The sequence below is a fragment of the Scyliorhinus torazame genome, chromosome 30 (genome assembly GCF_047496885.1).
Source record: "Scyliorhinus torazame isolate Kashiwa2021f chromosome 30, sScyTor2.1, whole genome shotgun sequence".
Taxonomy (NCBI): Eukaryota; Metazoa; Chordata; class Chondrichthyes; order Carcharhiniformes; family Scyliorhinidae; genus Scyliorhinus; species Scyliorhinus torazame.
The window spans coordinates 5722486-5743919 of record NC_092736.1 but is presented as its reverse complement, the minus strand read 5'-3'; the positions used below and the strand labels follow the sequence as shown (position 1 = coordinate 5743919).

At 47.9% G+C, this 21434-nt stretch overlaps 1 protein-coding gene across 1 annotated transcript in view; it reads right to left on the bottom strand.

The window, feature by feature from the left end:
• Window positions 1-3461, bottom strand: part of fes (FES proto-oncogene, tyrosine kinase) — a 146935-nt gene extending 143474 nt beyond the window's left edge. Inside the window, exon 1 of the mRNA XM_072492703.1 lies at window positions 3211-3461. The gene's annotated coding sequence lies outside the window, so the exon portion shown is untranslated. The remainder of the gene's footprint in view (window positions 1-3210) is intronic.
• Window positions 3462-21434: the final 17973 nt, after the last annotated feature.

Sequence of the window (21434 nt, the reverse complement as noted above, 5' to 3'; positions counted from 1 at the left end):
TTGTGTAATATGGGTTTAGGATTGTGCTTGTCAATGGGTGTTTGTAAGGGGTGGAGTTGGGGATGATATTTTGTACTGTACCGTTTTTGGGGGAGGGGTTTGTGTATTGTTGTCTTTTCCTCTAAGATTCTGTATTAAATTTTGGTTTGGGGGGGGGGGGGGGGGGGGTGTTGATCGTCGACATATTGTTCTGTTGACTTTAATTTTTTTTTGTAAGGTTGAGCTTAGGTTTTTGGTTTTGTTTTGCTCGATATGTTCAATGCTTCCATATCTCGGGGAGTGTTGCCACCCACATTGACACAGGCTTCGATTTCCTTGATCCTGAGGCAGGACAAGGATCCCAGGGAATATGGGTCATATCGGCCGGTCCCGTTGTTAAACGTTAACATTAATTGTTTGTGAAGGGGCAGCACGGTGGCACAGTGGTTAGCACTGCTGCCTCACGGCGCCAAAGTCCCGGGTTCAATCCGAGCCCCGGGTCACTGTCCGTGTGGAGTTTGCACATTCTCCCCGTGTCTGCGTGTATCAGGAGGTTGTTAAATGCTGTGTCGATTCCCTCCTCGGAGAGCAAACCAGAGGTGATCATTTTGATGGATGTGGAGAAGGTGTTTGTCAGGGTTGAGTGGGGAAACCTCGGAGATCTTCGGGGGGTTTGACTTTAGCCCTAAATCTGCATCATGCATTGAACTTTTATACTGGGCCCCCTCCGCAAGTGTATGTACCAATACCCTGAGTCCAGGTTGGCCACGCTAAATTGCCCCTTAATTGGAAAAAAGAAAGAATTGGGTACTCTAAATTTATATTTTTTAAAGTGGGGTGCTCTTTCCAAGGGCCGTGCAGCCTCGATGGGCCGAATGGCCTCCTTCTGCATTGTAAATTCTATGATTCAATGATTCTCTGACATACAAGGACAACTCTGGGCGGCTCGGTGGCGCAGCGGTTAGCACTGCTGCTTCACGGCGCCGAGGTCCCAGGTTCAATCCCGGCTCTGGGTCACTGTCCGTGTGGAGTTTGCACATTCTCCCCGTGTTTGCGTGGGTTTCGCCCCCACAACCCAAAGATGTGCAGGGTAGTTGGATTGGCCCATAATTGGAAAAAATTAATTGGGTACTCTAAATTTTAAAAAAAGAAGAGAAAAAAAAAATACAAGGATACCTCAGCAGAACATGAAGATGGTGGACATTGACAACTGGGAAAGACTCGCTGGCGATGACAACATCTGGAGGCTGACTGTCTGGTGGGCCATTGGAAGAGGCTCACTCAGCTAACCACTTGGAAAGCTGAGAAGGGAACCCAGAGGCCTGGAAATCGTGCACCTTCTCAACCCAAGGCCTTCACGGCAGCATGTGGATCGGACATGGTAATGCCAGCGGACATGGTAATGCCAGCGTACATGGTAATGCCAGCGTACATGGTAATGCCAGTGGACATGTGATGCCAGCGTACATGGTGATGCCAGCATACATGGTAATGCCAGCGTACATGGTAATGCCAGCGTACATGGTAATGCCAGCGTACATGGTAATGCCAGTGGACATGTGATGCCAGCGTACATGGTAATGCCAGCGTACATGGTAATGCCAGCGTACATGGTAATGCCAGCGTACATGGTAATGCCAGCGTACATGGTAATGCCAGTGGACATGTGATGCCAGCGGACATGGTAATGCCAGCAGACATGGAAATGCCAGCAGAATGGGGCTCCTGCCTCACACCCCAGGTGATGTTGAGCACAGCGTTGACCACCATAGTGCTAATTGTCACCTTACAAGACAAGGCTGCTCCTGTTCTCCTAACACTGTGGCAATGTTTTCAGATCTACCAATGGATAGGGAGTAATGAGTGACTGAAAGGGATGAATTAAGACTACTACACAAAAATATCAGGCACCACTCTGGCAGCTTTCCTCTGCCTTGTGGGATGATAGTTTGTACCTGGTTTGGGGGGGGGGGGGGGCGGGGGGGGATCAGCTCTGGCTCAATAGAAGGTGTGTGTCCTCTTGTGCCAACTTGTTTCTGAATTTCAGCCGATATTGCTGGCTAGCAGCAATGTAACAGAGACAAATGTGTAGTTTGCTCCGAGTCAGTGCACAGCTGCTCCATCAGTGAATATTCAGCTGTGCCCCAATTAGAATTAATATCAATTCATGCAACACTTTTCACATCTGCACCATCACAAAGTGCTTCGGACACCAGGCCGGCACGGGGGCGTGGCAGTTAGCACTGCTGCCTCACGGCGCCGAGGACCCGGGTTCGATCCCGGCTCCGGGTCACCGTCCGTGTTGGAGTTTGCACATTCTCCCCGTGTCTGTGTGGGTCTCACTCCCCACAACCCAAAAGATGTGCAGGGCAGGTCGATTGGCCACACTAAATTGCCCCTTAATTGGGGGGAGAAAAAAATGAATTGGGCACGCTAAAAAAAATTTTTTTTTAAACAAACTGCTTCAGACACAATTCAATACTTTTAAAATGTCAGAATATGGAAATTGGCAGCAGCCATTTTACACACATTTAGCTTATGTCAGCAATAATGAGACAGATGACCAATTTGGGGGCCTTAGGTAACGGATCAAGGATCAATTTTACTTTAAATAGTGCTGGAGGACACTTCAACCTGAACAGATAGAATTTGATGTCTCATTTCAAAGTAAGTCAGCATCTGTGATGGTACTACACAGTGCTCAAAATACCCTCCTCGCCAGACACAACCAACACCTGGAAGAGCAACATCTGGATGGGTCCTGTTCGGCCTTTTTAAACCTCGCCGTTCAAGTGTGCAAAGTTCCTGCACACAGACTGTGCAGTGGCCATGGTGAAAAGTTGCAACATCTGGTGCATGGTGTTGCTGCCCCCGGGGCTGTTATACACACACCACTTCCCAAAACACAGAATCCAACTCAGACGGGATACGAAAGCGCCTCTGCTGGTAACACAAAATTCCTTCCAACACCAGGTGGACGCCTCCGGAGCAACCTGCCAAGAAATGACTCGTCTGCCACTACAATGGTCGTTCTCGTAACTTGGGTCGAACAAAATTAAAATTGAGGGCTAGTTTGACAGTACCTCCTGATTTTTTTTTTTTACCCTGAGCAAGAGTGGGGAACTGCTTCAGGGGGGAATTAAATGTGCACCAAATCCCATTGCCCTGCCTCTATCCCATGACTTGCTGTTACAAAATAACAATAATTGTTAACAGAGAGTGTGCAGTTACCGGAAATTGGATTCCTGAGAGTTGAATAGGAATTGCTTCGTTGTCCCGGTTTTCTCTCTCTTCCTGGAGTAATCTGACGAAGGTGCAGAGTATTTAGGAAAAGGATCCGGTTGGAAGTCTGATTGTTTAAGCAAACATTAAGCTGCTGAAATTGACAGCAGCGCCTGTAAGTTTCCCAGTAAACCCTGGAGATGGTTCTTCCTGCTACGAATCATTCAGCTTTTGTTTAATCCTCTCAAACGCTGAAACAGTCCCCCACCTTCCAACAAAAACACCCCCGCTCCCTCCCTCCCTCTTCCCTTTAGTATCTGCCGTTCCTATTTCTCAAATGAACACTTTCTTCATCTCGGGCTTTACTGCCCCAGTTTCCTTCCTCTCGATTGTGAATGTGTCAAACCAACCTCGCTTAACCCTGCAGGTGCTGGACTTGTGCATCAGTTCATCTCTCTCCCTCTCTCTCTTTTCTCCCCCTGTTTCAGCCACACTTTTAGACGGACCCTGCGAGAGAACTATTTGGAATTCTTTTTTTTTCTTTTCAAACTTGGGCTCACATTTGCAAATTCAACATTGTAATGGGCACAGTGCAGATTAACATAGAATTCACAGTGCAGACGGAGGCCATTCGGCCCATCGAGTCTGCACCGGCCCTTGGAAAGAGCATCCTACTTAAGGCCACACCTCCACCCAATCCCAGTAACCCCACCTAACCTTTTGGACACTAAGGGCAATTTAGCATAGCCAATCCACCTAACGTGCACATCTTTGGACTGTGGGAGGAAACTGGAGCACCCGGAGGAAACCCACGCAGACACGGGGAGAACGTGCAGACTCCGCACAGACAGTGACCCAAGCAGGGAATCGAACCTGGGACTCTGGAGCTGTGAAGCCACTGTGCTAACCACTGCGCCACCGTGCAGGGTTGGACACACCTGGACAACTTTCCACATTGCCGGGTGGGTGCCAGTGTTGTAGTTGTACTGGAACAGCCTGGCTTGTGCGGCTAGCTGTGTACAACCTTCAGTACTGTTGCCCGAAGGTTGTGAGAGCCCAGAGCCCTTATAGTGTCCAGTGGCTTCAGCCCTTTTCTTTTTCGTATCATGTGGAGTGAATCAAAGACATAGTTTTAGGATAAAGGGTAGCAGATTTAAAACAGAGATGAGAAATTACTTCTCTCAGAGTGGTGAACCTGTGAAATTCGCCACCCCAGAGTGCAGTGGATGCTGGGGCATTGAGTAAATTTCAGGAGGAGATGGGCAGATTTTTAATTAGTGATGAGTTGAAGGGTTACGGGGAAGGGGCAGGAGAGTGGAGTTGAGGCCGCGAGGAGATCAGCCACGATCGCATTGAACGGCGGAGCGGGATCGAGGGGCTGAATGGCCTAATCCAAGTTACGTTCTTATGAATTGGTTGAAAACTGGCATCTGTGAAGCTGGGGACTTCAGGAGGAGGCGGAGATGGATCATCGACTCGGCACTTCTCGCTGAAGGTGCTGCAACATTGCCATTGCTGACGCACTGGACTCCCTGATGATTTGAGGATTGGGAGATTTGTGGAGCCTGCTCCTCCAGTTAAATCTATTCCCATTCATGACTGGACATGGCACGGCGTAAAGCTTTGATCTGCTCCATTGGTTGTGGGATCACTTGTCGCAGGTACTCCTGAGTTGTAGCTTCACCAGGTTGGCACAATTTCCAGCTACACCTCATGTTGACCCTGCCATGCTCTCCTCACTTCATTGAACCAGGGTTGATCTTTATGGTGGTGGCATGGTGGGGATAGACCGGATCATGAAGTTAATAATCTATAATAATCTTTATTAATGTCACAAGCAGGCGTACATTAACACTGCAATGAACACTGGTTTAGCACAGTGGGCTAAACAGCTGGCTTGTAATGCAGATCAAGGCCAGCAGCGCGGGATCAGTTCCCCGTACCGGAGTCCCCGATCAGGCACCGGAATGTGGCGACTAGGGGCTTTTCACAGTAACTTCACTGAAGCCTGCTTGTGACAATAAGCGATTAGTATTATTATTATTATTACGTTACTGTGAAAATCCCCTTGTCGACACACTTTGGGTACACAGAGGGAGAATTCGGAATGTCCAATTCACCTACAAACACGTCTTTTGGGACTTGTGGGAGGAAACCGGAGCACCCGGAGGAAACCCACGCAGACACGGGGAGAACGTGCAGACTCCGCACAGACAGTGACCCAAGCCGGGAATCGAACCTGGGACCCTGGAGCTGTGAAGCAACAGTGCTAACCACTGTGCCACCGTGTTTAGAGCATTGTTGAATCCAATTCTGCTGCAGATCACCCACAGTGCTTCATTGACGCTCAGTTTTTAAGTTGCGCGATCTGTTCGAAATCTATCCTATTTAGCACGATGCCAGTGGCAGGCAACACGATGGAGGGTATCTTCAATGTGAAAATGGGACTTTGCCTCAGGAAGGAGTCTGCGGTAGCCATTCCTATCAATACTGTCATGGACAGATACATCTGGTACAGATGCATCTGGTACTGGTCGGATAAGATCAAGTAAGCTATTCCCTCTTGTTGGTTCCCTCACCACCTACTGCGGATCCAGTGCACCAGCTATTCCCTTCAGGACTTGTCCAGTTCAGTCTGTGGTGGCGCTGTCGACCCAGCACCGACCCCTGCGGTTCCCCACTAGCCACTGCCTGCCTATTGGAAAAAGACCTGTTAATTCCTACTCTTTGTCTCCTGTCTGCCAACCAGTTTTCTATCCGTCTCAATACACTGCCCCCAATCCCATGCGCTTTAATTTTGCACAATAATCTCTTTTGCGGGACTTTGTCAAATGCCTTCTGAATGTCCAAATATACCACATCCACTGGCTCCCCCTCATCAACTCTACCAGTTACATCCTCAAAGAATTCCAGTAGATTTGTCAATCATGGTTTCCCCTTTATAACTCCATGCTGACTGTCCGATCCTGCCACTGTTTTCCAAGTGCTCTGCAATAAAATCTTTGATAATGGATTCTAGAATTTTCCCCAATGCCGACGTCAGGCTGACTGGTCTATAATTCCATTTTTGCTCTACCTCCCTTTCTAAATATTGGGGTGACATTAGCTACCCTCCAATCTGTAGGAACGGTTCCAGTCTAGAATCTTGGAAGATGACCACCATTGCATCCAATATTCCTACAGCCACTTCCTTAAACTCTCTGGGATGTAGTTAATCAGGCCCGGTGGATTTATCAGCCTTCAATCCCATCAATTTTCCCAACACCATTTCTCTACTAATATTGATCTCCTTCAGTTCCTCCCTCTCACTGAATCTTGTGTTCCCAACATTTCTGGTATCTTATTTGTGTCCTCATTTGTGAAGACAGAACCAAACTATGTATTTAGTTGCTCAGCCATTTCTTTGTCCCCCTTTATAAGTTAATCTGCACGGTAGCCCAGTGGTTAGCACTGTTGCTTCACATAAACTTAATGTAGGGAAGAGTGAGCTTTTTGTAGTACAGTCAGGAGACCAGGAAAGGGGGATAGACGATCTACCGCTGAGGAGGGCGGAAAGGAGCTTTCGGTACTTGGGGATCCAAATAGCTAGGAGCTGGGGGACCCTGCATAAACTTAATCTGACGAGGCTGGTGGAGCAGATGGAGGAGGACTTCAAACGATGGGACATGTTGCCGCTCTCGCTAGCGGGTAGAGTGCAGTCGGTCAAAATGGTGGTCCTCCCGAGGTTTCTTTTTGTATTCCAGTGCCTTCCAATTGTAATCACCAAGGCCTTTTTTAAGAGGGTAGGCACGGCAGGCACGGGGAGAATGTGCAGGCTCCGCACAGACAGTGACCCAAGCCGGGAATCGAACCTGGGTCCCTGGCGCTGTGAAGCAACAGTGCTAACCACTGTGCTACCTTGTCGCCAAAAAATGGAGACCTCAGTGACAGGCAAAATTGCAACAAGGAGGTTAGGACGGAAACTGGGCTGAAGACGACAAAAGTACATAAAGTGAAGCAGGAACCGGTTGGGTGAGATTGTATTTGTAATTCTAAGCCTAGATATTGGGAGGAAGGAGTTGCAGCATTTTTGTTGGGAGGATGAATGAGACATAGAAGACAGAATATGAGCTAAAAATAGAAAATGTTGAAATTACTCGGGTCACGCAGCATCTGTTGAGGGAGGAACAAAGTTAACGCCTAAATTTAGTAAATTTTTAACAGTTAGAGGGCAGAATTAGAAATACAATAGGCGAAAGGGTGGAAAAAGACAAAAGCGATGATCTGAGATGGGGTGGAAGACAGGGAGAGATTTAAAGACGAGAGTTGGTGGTGCAAAGGCCAGAAGGAGTGATAATGCAACAAGAAACAAGAGATGTATCTAAAGGAAGTGTCGAGTGCAGAAACAGGAGGAACGAATAAAAATAAAACCAAAAGCTGCAAAAGAGAGTGAGGAAGTAAAGTGGGAGCAGAGATTGCAGTCTGAAATTGCTGAATTGGATGTTGAATCAGGAGGGCTGTAAGCTGCAATGATGTTACTCGAGCTTACGTTGAGCTTCACTGGATCATGGCAGGATGCAGATAACAGATTAGCATGGGAGCAAGGTGGGGAACTAAAATGACAGGTTTTCCGCTCCTTGACTCTGTCCCAAAAGTACAATTGGGACAGTGCCAGAACAGAAATAGGCAGGAAACTGGATCAAAAAGAGTTGCGTTTTTTGGAGAGATGGAATGGATCCAAGCAACAGGATCATTTTGGTTCAACTTTCAGCGGAATCAACAAGAACTCAGCTGACAAACAAGGATTAGTTAGAAAATTAAGGGTTAAATAACTTTTACAGAGCTACATGGCTCGGGTTCAGTTTCTGGCAATTGTAACACCCCAGATGTTGATAGGGGGGTGGGGGGGGGGGGGGGGGGGGGAATCAGTGCTGATAATGCCATTGAACGTCAAGAGGACATGGTTGGTTTCTCTCTTGTTGGAGATGGTCATTGTCTGCCACTTGTGTGGCACGAATGTTACTTGTCAGCCCCGAGCCTGGATGCTGCCCAGGTCTTGCTGCATTTGGACACGGACTGCGTCAGTATCCGAGTTGCCATAAATGCTCAGCAGGTTTGCTGCTGATTGCAGAATCCCCACTTCTGACCTTCTAACAGAGGGAAGTTCATTGATGAAGGGAAGGTAATTGTGGTGTTCTGGGACGGAGATGATTTGCGTCAACAATCACAAGCACCATCCTTTGTCCCAGGTATGATTCCAGCGCTGTGCAATAGAGAGTGGGACTGCGAAGTAGCTCAGGGGGGTACCTACCATTGGGTAGGTGGAATCCGAGCAGTCAAAACTGGTGAAACTTAACACTGGAAGAAAGCATCTCAAAATATGGTGTTAGGAGCTTTAATGGTCACACCCTGGTCATTTGTGGCCTGAACAGATTTGCTGCTCCCCATGTCGTTCGGTCTCTATTCATGTAACAAATGTGAATATCAATTGAGTTGAGATTCAGTTCTGTGCTGTCTCTTTTTCCCTTGGTATTGTAGGAAAAACAAACCAACAAGGGCATCTTATTAGGAGACAAAGGAGTCTTGATTTCCATCGCACAAGAGAGCCCAGGTATCAATACTCCATGCCAAAGTTGAAATTCACAAAGAAAAGTGTGCAGCGGTCATCTGGAAACTAAGGTACATTTTCCCTTGGATTAGGCTCAGGAAGTAAATGCATAAAAACCTATGAGAATCAATGCCTCCTCATCACTGTCAGACCTTAAGGTAACACTAAAGATGTGACCTAGTCGGAAAGAGTGGCGAGGAACCTCATTTATTTCCAGTTACTGGCAGAAATTATAGACACGAGTGTGGAAGTCAGAAGCCTTTTCATCAGGGGTTTCAAATAAAGGAAAAGGATATCCAAGATTTTACAGGTTCCCGATGGGGTAAACACTTTTTGCATTTGTTACAAAGATTCCTCACAAAGGTTTCATCTGGACAGAGAATAGGATTTGGGCCATTACGAAGATTAAGTGAATGTTATCCTTTGTTGTTGCATCACTGAAGTCCAACAATTCACAGTGCAAATTTACAGAAGATTTTAATGAAAGATAAACTTATTAAAAATTAACCTGTCAGCTTAACCTTGAAAAACAAACAAAATTCTGTTTTCCTTTAATCAATCGAGTCATGTCCATCTGACTGTTTTCAGAATGATACAAAAACACCAGGGAGTGAGTTTAGGTAATGAATCTTTCCTCTTATTCATTCTTCCCTTGAATAATTTGTTTAAGAATTCACTAAACACGAATATTTATGCTGCTCTTGTTTAGACAGGGAAGAATAATTTGCATTTATATAGAAAATTACCACATCATGTCTCAAAGCACTTTACAAACCAGTTAATTCTTGTGAAGTCACTTGTACAGAAAATACGACAATCAATTTGCGTCAAGATCTCAAATAGAGCATCAAGATGAATGGCAGTTCATCCATTACTTTGCTGGCCCTGTACTGATTGTTATACAGTACAAGGCATTGGTACCACTTTCTCTGCACAGGGCTAAATCGCTGGCTTTCAAAGCAGACCAAGGCAGGCCAGCAGCACAGTTCAATTCCCGTACCAGCCACCCCGAACAGGCGCCGGAATGTGGGGACTAGGGGCTTTTCACAGTAACTTCATTTGAAGCCTACTTGTGACAATAAGCGATTTCTTCTTCTTCTTCTTCAAGTTGTCTCGTGGGTTAAATGTCCAGCCCTTTGAACAAAAGCACAGCATTTCCGACAATGTGGTACACCCTTAGTACTGAGTTAGAGAGTGTCAGCCTGGATTATATGTTTAATTGTTTTAGCCACTTAACCAGAGGCCCCACTTTGTGACAAGTCTTGAAACGCAGTCAGCTCTCCAATTAGAAGTAGACCCAGCAAGAACCAGATGGAAACTATAGATCCCAACCCAAGCAGATCACTCGAAGTAAATGGGAAGCGCAGGAGTTGGAAGCTGGAGGTGGAGTTGAATATAGCCGCCCTCCAGAGAGAGCACAGGGAGCATTTGTCAGCCTTCACAATGAGAGAAATTACAACATGAAACAAGCCTTTTAGCCCAAACAGGTCATTGTCCGTCACACAAATAAAATACCTAACCTCTCAAACAAACTTACATTTTCACAGCACCTTTATCGTAGCGAACGCTTTTCACAGGAGCAATTAACAAAACCAAATCAGCTTAAGAAAAATTAGGGCAGGTGACAAAAGATTGGTCACAGGGATTATTTTCAAGGAACATGTGAAAGCAGGAGAGAGAGGTAGAGAGGTTTCGGTCGGAGGTTCCAGACCTCAGCCACCAAAGGCACAGCAACTAAAATCGGGAATAGGAAAGAAGCCATAATTCAGAGACTGAAACTACAGGGTTGGAGCCTGCTCCAGCGATGGCATTGGGCTGGTCATGGAGGGATTTGAAAGCGAGGGTGAGAATTTTAAAATTAAGGTTTCGTTGAACCAGAAGCCAGGTGGGTGAGAAGGAATTAGCAAGAGTTAAGTGCAGCCGAGTTTTGTATAAACTCAAGCTTATGGAAGGTCATCCGGAGTGCGTTGCAATAGCCAGGTCTGAACGTAACAAAGGCGTGGGTCAGGGTTTTAACAGACAAGCTGATGCAGGTGTCTTAGTCGGGTTTTAAAAATCTTTTACAGTACCCAATTCATTTTTTCCAATTAAGGGGCAATTTAGCGCGGCCAATCCACCTGCCCTGCACATCTTTGGGTTGTGGGGGCGAAACCCACGCAGACACAGGGAGAATGTGCAAACTCCACACGGACAGTGACCCAGAGCCGGGATCGAACCTGGGACCTCGGCGCCGTGAGGCAGCAGTGCTAACCACTGCGCCACCGTGCTGCCCGTGTCTTAGTTGAAAAAAAAATGAAAATCGCTTATTGTCACAAATAGGCTTCAATGAAGTTACTGTGAAAAGCCCCTAGTCGCCACATTCCGGCGCCTGTTCGGGGAGGCTGGTACGGGAATTGAACCGTGCTGCTGGCCTGCCTTGGTCTGCTTTAAAAGCCAGCGATTTAGCCCAGTGTGCTAAACCAGCCCCCCCCCCCCAGTGTGCTAATCCAGCCCCCATTGGGTTATGGAGGAAATAGGGTAGTCTTAGTGACGATGCCAATGTGGCCGGGAGCTCATGTTGGGATCAAATATATCTACAAGGTTCCAACAGTCATTGATTGATCCTTGCAGACATCAGAGGTGAGAACACAGGTGCAGGAAGGGGAGCCATTGCAGTGAATCTTGATCCCAATTGCAGCAGTGCATTTGCATAGCAAGAAAAACATTCTTCTCCTGGTCTAGGACTAGCGAGCACAGTCTTAAATTTATTCTGAGACTGAGATAAAGGGGAATTTCTTCTCGGAGGGTTGAGCATCTTGGAATTCCCTGCCACAGAGAACTGTCAGGGTTAGAGTCTGTGTGTATATCTAAGGCTGAGATAGATAGATTATTGATCAATCAGGGAATCAAGGGTTAGGGGGTGTGGTGAACCACTGTATTAGGGGATGTAAGGTAGGACCTGCACTACAGGTTTGCCGGTAGCCCCTGACGGCTGGCTCCGCCCACTAAGATCTGTATAAATATGCATGACCTCCAGTGCCCTGCCATTTCGCCAGCTGCAGCAGGAGGCCACACATCGGACTGTAATAAAGCCACAGTTGTACCCAATCTGCGTCTTTGTGCAATTGATTGCGCATCAGGGGGAAAGGACAGGAAAGTGGACGTGAGGAATATCGGATCAGCCATGATCCTATTGAATGGTGGAGCAGGCTCGAGGGGCCGAATGGTCTACTCCTGTTCCTATTCCTTATAGTCTTCATTTTCAGTCCGAAATCCTAAACTCAATGGTATAACAATGTTGCCTTGTGCGAGATCAATCACTGGATTAAGTAACAGACTGCTTTATCTACTGTCCCATCCCTTCACCTGAGAGCACTTCAATCTTTTACTGTTCTAATGCAAACAATGCTATTTTTACCCAATTCTTTCAACTTCCTCATCAAAGAGAGATCTTATATTAATTTGCACTGATGCTCTCTTGAATCAGCTTCCTCCCTATACTGACCTCAGAATGCATTGTGCACAAATTGTGGTCTTAACCATGACTTTATATCGATCTAACATTGCATCTTAACTTTATATTCGAGACCATTTGGCGTAAATGACCAGTATTGTATCCGTTAGTTTATTTTTATTATTAGAAGGTCGTATCTACCTCGAGTTGTGCTTTACAGACTTGTGAACTCAAACCTCCAAATGCAACTGTCCTTCTTACAAGGACACAAAATGTAAGAGAGCAGACAGCCCATCCAGCCTGCTCCACCACTCAATACAACCAAGGCTAACCTCGGCCTTCAACTCCGCTTTCCTGCCCATTCCCCATATCCCCTGAGTCGCCAAAAATCTATCTATCCTAGCCTTAAATACATTCAAGGATGGAGCACCCACAGGGTGGCAGAGTGGCTTGTTTTGTTATGCTCTTGTCGTAGCGTAAGCTGCTTCCTTGATGTGCACTCTGACAAAGGAAGGTTCAGACTTGGAGATAGTTTAATAAACGCGTTAAAGCTATTAACAATTCTCCTACATGGGTTTGACTCTCCTGTTAATCCTGTTATAGGTACTCAGACTAACGAACCACGTGGTGGATGTGATGTGTTTCAATCAACCCTGTCTGTACTCACTAAGCATCTCCACTGGAAAGAGACTGAGCATGTGTGCTGTGTCCTTTTATATGGGTTGGTGTAATGCCCCCCTGTGGTAGTGTCACGTCTGGATGTGTCTTGAATGCCCGTTGGTCATGTCCTATCTTACTAACCTATTGGTTGAATATCTGTGTGTCATGATGTATCTGGTGCTCCCTCTAGTGTCTAGCTAGTCTAAGTGTATTTACATTAACCCCTTTTGTATTTACAGTGATGCATATCACCACATGGTTAGCACTGCTGCCTCACGGCACCGAGGACCCGGGTTCGATCCCGGCTCTGGGTCACTGTCCATGTGGAGTTTGCACATTCTCCCCGTGTCTGCGTGGGTTTCGCCCCCACAGCCCAAAGATGTGCAGGCTAGGTGGATTGGCCGCGCTAAATTGCCCCTTAATTGGGAAGAAAATGAATTGGGTACTCTAAATTTATTTTAAAAAACAATGGCGCACCCACAATCCTCTGTGGTGGAGAATTCCAAAGATTCACAAACCTTTGAGTGAAGAAATTTCTCCTCATCTCGGCCCTAAAGGATCAGCCCCCTTCTCTTAAGACTATGCCCCCTGTGTTTTAGATTCCCCCACCAGCGCAAACAATCTCTCAGCGTTCACCCTGTCAAACTCTCCTTCAGTGGGTTTTGATGAGATCACCTCTCCATAAGATCATAAGACATAGGAGGTGAATTAGGCCATTCAACCCATCGAGTCTGCTCCACCATTCAATCATGTTCCTCCTGCAGAATGTTTGAGGTGAGGGACGCCGTCAGTGTTCCTGCTGATTTCATCTGTGGGAAGTGCACCCATCTCCAGCTCCTCAGAAACCGCGTTAGGGAACTGGAGCTGGAGCTGGATGAACTTCGGATCATTCGGGAGGCAGAGGTGGTCATAGATAGGAGCTTCAGGGATCTAGTTACTCCGAAGAATAAAGATAGATGGGTGACGGTGAGAGGGGTTGGGAGGAAGCAGTCAGTACAGGGATCCCCTGTGGTCGTTCCCCTTAGTAACAAGTATACCGCTTTGGATACTGTTGGGGACGACGACTTACCAGGGGTAAGCCATGGGGTACAGGTCTCTGGCACAGAGTCTGTCCCTGGTGCTCAGAAGGGAAGGGGAGAGGAGTAGAGCATTAGTCATTGGAGACTCCATAGTTAAGGGGATAGGTAGGAGATTCTGTGGGAACGAGAGAGACTCGCGGTTGGTGCGTTGCCTCCCAAGTGCCAGAGTCCACGATGTCTCAGATCGTGTTTTTGGGATGCTTAAGGGGGAGAGGGAGCAGCCCCAAGTCGTGGTCCACATAGGTACCAACGACATAGGTAGGAAAGGGGATAGTGATGTAAGGCAGGAGTTCAGGGAGTTAGGGTGGAAACTTAGATCTAGGACAAACAGAGTTATTATCTCTGGATTGTTCAAGTACTTTAGATGGGTGCGTTTTTGTCCAATGTGTGCAGGAGGGTTTCCTGACACAGATAGGCCAACGAGAGGCGAGGCCATATTGGATTTGGTATTGGGTAATGAACCAGGACAGGTGTTAGATTTGGAGGTAGGTGATGGTGATAGTGACCACAATTCGATTACGTTTACTTTAGTGATGGAAAGGGACAGGTATATACCGCAGGGCAAGAGTTATATCTGGGGGAAAGGCAATTATGATGCGATGAGGCAAGACTTAGGATGCATCGGATGGAGAGGAAAACTGCAGGGGATGGGCACAATGGAAATGTGGAGCTTGTTCAAGGAACAGCTACTGTGTGTCCTTTTTTTAAATAAAATATTTTTATTCTCCTTTTTCACATTTTCTCCCGCATTTACACCCATCAACAATAAACAATAATCAGCAAGATATGTCAATCCCCATAATAACAACGATCCCATCCGCCCACCAACCCCCAAACATCAGCCCGCATGTTTACATAAACAAATGACAAAAAGGAATCAGGGATTACCCATAGTCACCCTTAATCGACACAGCCCCCCTCCCCCCCACCCCCACCCCCCCCCAACTAATGTTCAATGTTCTCCAGTTCTTAAAAGTGCATAATAAATAGTGCCCATGACTTGTAGAACCCCTCCGAGCTTCCCCTCAGTTCGAACTTAACCTTCTCAAGAGTCAAGTATTCCAACAGGTCCCCCCGCCACGCCAGGGCACTGGGTGGAGAGGCTGCTCTCCATCCCAGCAGGATCCGCCTTCGGGCGATCAACGAGGCGAAGGCTATGATATCTGCCTCCGCTCCCGTTTCCAACCCTGGCTGGTCCGACACCCCGAATATGGCCTCCTGGGGACCCAGGTCCAGTTTCACACGCACCACCTTGGAAATTACCCTAAACACCTCCTTCCAGTACTCCCCTAGCTTTGGACAGGACCAAAACATATGAACGTGATTAGCACCCCCCCCCCCCCCCCCGCAATGCTCACACACATCCTCTACTCTTTCAAAATATCAGCTCATCCTCGCCCTCGTGAGGTGTGCTCTGTATACCACCTTCAGCTGTATCAGCCCCAACCTCGCGCACGAGGTGGAGGCATTCACTCTCCGGAGCACCTCACACCAGACCCCCTCCTCTATAACCTCTCCCAGCTCTTCCTCCCACTTTGCTTTGATCCCTTCCAGTGGTGCCTTATCCTCTTCCAGAATAGCTCCGTACACTGTTGACACTGCCCCCTTCTCCAGTCCCCTTGTCGTCAACACCTCCTCCAGCAATGTGGAGGCCGGTTCCTCTTGGAAGCTCTGTATCTCCTTCCTGGCAAAATCCCGAACCTGCATGTACCTAAACCCTTCTCCCTGCTCTAGCCCATACTTCGCTTCCAGCTCCCTCAATCCTGCAAACCGACCCCGAAGAAACAAATCTTTTAGCATCTTAATTCCCTTCTCTTCCCATTTCCGAAAACTTCCATCCCACCTCCCTGGCTCAAACTGTGGTTCCCCCGAATCGGCATTTCCCTTGACCCTGCCCCCAACCCGAAGTGTTGGCGAAACTGCCTCCAGATTTTCAATGAAGCTATTATTACCGGACTCCCTGAATATTTCCCCGGAGCTATCGGGAGCGGCGCTGTTGCTAGTGCCTTCAGCCCCGACCCCCTGCACAAACTCTCCTCCATTCTGACCCACTGAGAATCCACCCCTCTGACCCAGCTCCGCACTTTCTCCACATTCGCCGCCCAGTAGTAGTACAACAGGTTCGGGAGACCCAAACCCCCTGCCTGCCTTCCCCTCTGTAGCAGCACCTTTCTCACTCTGGCCACCTTCCCTCGCCATATGAATGAGGTAATCCTTCCCTCAATCTCCCTGAAAAAAGACTTTGGCAGGAAAATCGGTAGGCATTGAAAAATAAACAGGAATCGCGGCAACACATTCATTTTGACCGCCTGTACCCGACCTGCCAGCGACAGAGGAAGGCCGTCCCACCTTGCCAGATCGGCTTTCACTCTCCCCACCAAACTAGTGATGTTGTACCTGCGAAGCCTCCCCCACTCCCGGGCAACCTGCACCCCCAGATACCTAAAATGAGTCCCTGCTCTACGGACTGGCAGCCCCCCCCCCCCCCCCCCCCCCCCATCCCTGCCCCCACCCCCGGCCGAGACACCACAAAGTACTCACTCTTGTCCAGGTTCAACTTGTACCCCGAGAAAGACCCAAATACCCGCAGTAGCTCCAATATTCCTCCTATCGACGCACTCGGCTCCGACACATACAGCAGCAAGTCGTCAGCATATAAGGACACCCTATGCTCTATCCCCCCCCCCGCACTATTCCTTTCCATGCTCCCGAACTTCTCAATGCGATGGCCATCGGCTCAATCGCAAGTGCAAACAGCAGGGGGGACATAGGACATCCCTGTCTCGTCCCACGGTGGAGAGAAAAGTATCTCAAACTGATATTATTTGTGTGGACACTCGCCTTCGGTTCCTTGTATAATAGCTTTACCCAGTTCACAAATCTTGGTCCAATCCCAAACCGCTCCTGCACTGCCATCAGGTACCCCCATTCTACCCGATCAAACGCCTTCTCGGCGTCCAATGCCACAACTACCTCTGTTTCCTTCCCTTCCGCCGGTGCCATAACGACGTTCAAAACCCTCCGAATGTTCGAAAACAGCTGCCTCCCTTTCACGAACCCCGTCTGATCCTCCCCTATCACCTTCGGGAGGCACTCCTCCAGCCTACCCGCCAGTACCTTCGCCAACACGTTCACGTCCACATTCAGAAGTGATATGGGCCGATACGACCCACACTCAGTCGGATCCTTATCTTTCTTTAGCAACAGGGAAATCGATGCCTGCCCCAAGATTTGCGGCAAAACCCCCTTCCCTATCGCCGCCTCAAACATCCCCACCATCAGGGGTGCCAACCTATCCTTAAATTTTTTATAATATTCCACTGGAAACCCATCCGGCCATGCCACCTTCCCCGACTGCAGCCTCCCAATCGCATCCTTTATCTCCTGCTCCACTATTGCTCCTTCTAATGTAGCCCTGTCCCCCTCTCCTAGCCTCGGGTACTCCAACCCATCGAGAAATTACTGCATCTCACAGTCTCCCCCGGGTGGCTCTGACTTGTTCAACCTCTCATAAAACTCCTCAAAAACCTTGTTAATCAGCACTGGAGCCACCACCAACTTCCCTGCCCTATCCCTCCCCTGAAGAATTTCCCTTGCCGCTGCCTCCCTCCAGAGCTGACCTGCTAACATATGCCCGCCTTATCTCCATGTTCATAAACTGCACCCCTTGCTCGTCTCAATTGGCGCACCGCCTTCCTGGTGGCCAGTCTGTTGAAGCTCGCCTGTAGTTCCTTTCTCTTTTCCAGCTTCGCAGGGTCCTCATCCTCTGCATAACTCCTATCTACCTCCAACATCTCATCTATTACCCTCTGCCGCTCCAACCTCTCCTCTTTGTCCACCCTGGCCTTAAACAAAATTACCTCACCCCTCACCCCCGTCTTTAGAGCCTCCCAGACGACTGCCTTCGACACCTCACCCGTACAATTGAAACCTACATATTCCTTAATTACCTTTTCAATTTTCTCACAGAACAGTTGGTTCCCCAAAAGCCCCACATCCAGTTTCCACCCAGGCCTCTGCGCTACCCCCTTCTCCAGCACCATATCCGCCCAATGTGGAGCGTGATCTGACACTGCAATTGCAGAGTATTCCGACCCCTTGACTCCAGCCAGCAAAGCCTTCCCCACCACAAAAAAGTCGATCCGCGAGTATTACTGCGCGTCCTTGATACCTATGTACCTGTCAGGCAGGGAGGAAGTGGTCAAGCGAGGGAACCGTAGTTTGCTAAAGCAGTTGAAACACTTGTCAAGAGGAAGAAGGAGGCTTATGTAAAGATGAGATGTGAAGGTTCAGTTAGGGCGCTCGAGAGTTACAAGTTAGCTAGGAAGGACCTAAAGAGAGAGCTAAGAAGAGCCAGGAGGGGACATGAGAAGTCTTTGGCAGGTAGGATCAAGGATAACCCTAAAGCTTTCTATAGATATGTCAGGAATAAAAGAATGACTAGGGTAAGAGTAGGGCCAGTCAAAGACAGTAGTGGAAAGTTGTGCTTGGAGTCCGAGGAGATAGGAGAGGTGCTAAATGAATATTTTGTGTCAGTAGTCACACAGGAAAAAGGCAATGTTGTCGAGGAGAATACTGAGATTCAGGCTACTAGACTAGAAGGGCTTGAGGTTCATAAGGAGGAGGGGTTAGCAATTCTGGAAAGTGTGAAAATAGATAAGTCTCCTGGGCCGGATGGGATTTATCCTAGGATTCTCTGGGAAGCTAGGGAGGAGATTGCTGAGCCTTTGGCTTTGATCTTTAAGTCATCTTTGTCTACAGGAATAGTGCCAGAAGACTGGAGGATAGCAAATGTTGTTCCCTTGTTCAAGAAGGGGAGTAGAGACAACCCAGGTAACTATAGACCAGTGAGCCTTACTTCTGTTGTGGGCAAAGTCTTGGAAAGGTTTATAAGAGATAGGATGTATAATCATCTGGAAAGGAATAATTTGATTAGAGATAGTCAACACGGTTTTGTGAAGGGTAGGTCGTGCCTCACAAACCTTATTGAGTTCTTTGAGAAGGTGACCAAACAGGTGGATGAGGGTAAAGCAGTTGATGTGGTGTATATGGATTTCAGTAAACGTTTGATAAGGTTCCCCACGGTAGGCTATTGCAGAAAATAGGGAGGCATGGGATTCAGGGTGATTTAGCAGTTTGGATCAGAAATTGGCTAGCTGGAAGAAGACAAAGGGTGGTGGTTGATGGGAAATGCTCAGCTTGGAGTCCAGTTACTAGTGGTGTACCACAAGGATCTGTTTTGGGGCCACTGCTGTTTGTCATTTTTATAAATGACCTGGAGGAGGACGTAGAAGGATGGGTGAGTAAATTTGCAGATGACACTAAAGTCGGTGGAGTTGTGGACAGTGCGGAAGGATGTTACAAAGGGACATAGATAAGCTGCAGAGCTGGGCTGAGAGGTGGCAAATGGAGTTTAATGCAGAAAAGTGTGAGGTGATTCATTTTGGAAGGAATAACAGGAAGACAGAGTACTGGGCTAATGGTAAGATTCTTGGTAGTGTGGATGAGCAGAGAGATCACGGTGTCCATGAACATAGATCCCTGAAAGTTGCCACCCAGGTTGAGAGGGTTGTTAAGAAGGCGTACGGTGTGTTAGCTTTTATTGGTAGAGCTTCGGAGCCATGAGGTCATGTTGCAGCTGTACAAAACTCAGGTGCGGCCGCATTTGGAGTGTTGCGTGCAATTCTGGTCGCCGCTTTATAGGAAGGATGTGGAAGCATTGGAAAGGGTGCAGAGGAGATTTACCAGGATTTTACCTGGTATGGAGGGAAGGCTGAGGGACTTGAGGCTGTTTTCGTTAGAGAGAAGGTGGTTAAGAGGCGACTTAATTGAGGCATACAAGATGATCAGAGGATTAGATAGGGTGGACAGTGAGAGCCTTTTTCCTCGAATGGTGATGTCTTGCACGGGGGGACATAGCTTTAAATTAAGGGAAGATAGATATAGGACAGATGTCAGAGGTAGGTTCTTTACTCAGAGTAGCAAGGGCGTGGAATACCCTGCCTGCAACAGTAGTGGACTCGCCAACACTAAGGACATTCAAATGGTCATTGGATAAACATATGGATGATAAGGGAATAGTGTAGATGGGCTTTAGAGTGGTTTCACAGGTCGGCACAACATCGAGGGCCGAAGGGCCTGTGCTGAGCTGTAATGTTCTATGGCTGATATGTTTCTCATCCCCATTTTCCTGCCTTCTCCCCATAACCCCTGATACCCTTATAAAGATTCTTAAAGATTGCACTCAATGAAGTCACAAAACTCTCTCAATTGCTAGATTCCTTGAGGTACAAGATACCTTGAGAATTAACACCCAGGTTCCTGAAAGTGTATCTTGTTGCATTGTGCAAAGAGAGTTAAATAGTTGGCTGCAATAAAGTCCTGAATTGTCCTTTTTCAGTTTTTTGGTGAACACTGTTGCCGTCAACTGAATATGCAGAAGGAGAGTCTCCTGGGGCTCAGATCAAAAAGGCAGAGATTGAATAATATTTCTGCTGCAATTGCTTCTGAGGTTTGTTGCGTGTCAGTATAGAAAGCAGCTGCAGGACACGCTACTTAAAATTGAAACATCTCAATGAAGGGGAACAGCACTGCACTCCCTTTCAGGCATCAGTTGCCGGAGTAAACCAGATAAACTGCATTTGTACGTTCTAAATGCTTTTGTACAGAACGCGGTGCGAGAATAGGGTTTTATCACCTTTGTCTTCCCATGTGGGCGGCACGGTAGCACAATGGTTAGCACTGGTGCTTCAGAGCACCAGGTTCGATTCCCGGCTTGGGCCACTGTGTGCGGAGTCTGCACGTTCTCCCCGTGTCTGCGTGGGTTTCCTCCGGGTGCTCCGGTTTCCTCCCACAAGTCCCAAAATATGATCTTGTTAGGTAACTTGGACATTCTGAATTCTCCCTCCGTGTACCCGCACAGGTGCCGAAGTGTGGCAACTCGGGGCTTTTCACAACTTCATTTGCATGTTAATGTAAGCCTACTTGTGACACTAAAAAAGATTACAGTACAGTGTCTTAAATTGTTGATATTAGTTAGCACGCTGTTCCTACAGCACCTTCCAAACCTGTGACCTCTACTACCTAGAAGGACAAAGGCAGCCGGTGTATAGGAGCACCATCACCTGCAAGTTCCCCTCCAAGTCACTTACCATAGACTCATAGAACATACAGTGCAGAAGGAGGCCATTCGGCCCATCGAGTCTGCACCGACCCACATTAATCCCTCACTTCCACCTTATCCCCGCAACCCAATAACCCCTCCCAACCCTTATGGACACTACGGGTAATTTAGCATGGCCAATCCACCTAACCTGCACGTCTTTGGACTGTGGGAGGAAACCGGAGCACCCGGAGGAAACCCACGCGGACACGGGGAGAACGTGCAAACTCCGCACAGACAGTGACCCAGCGGGGAATCGAACCTGGGACCCTGGCGCTGTGAAGCCACAGTGCTAATCACTTGTGCTACCGT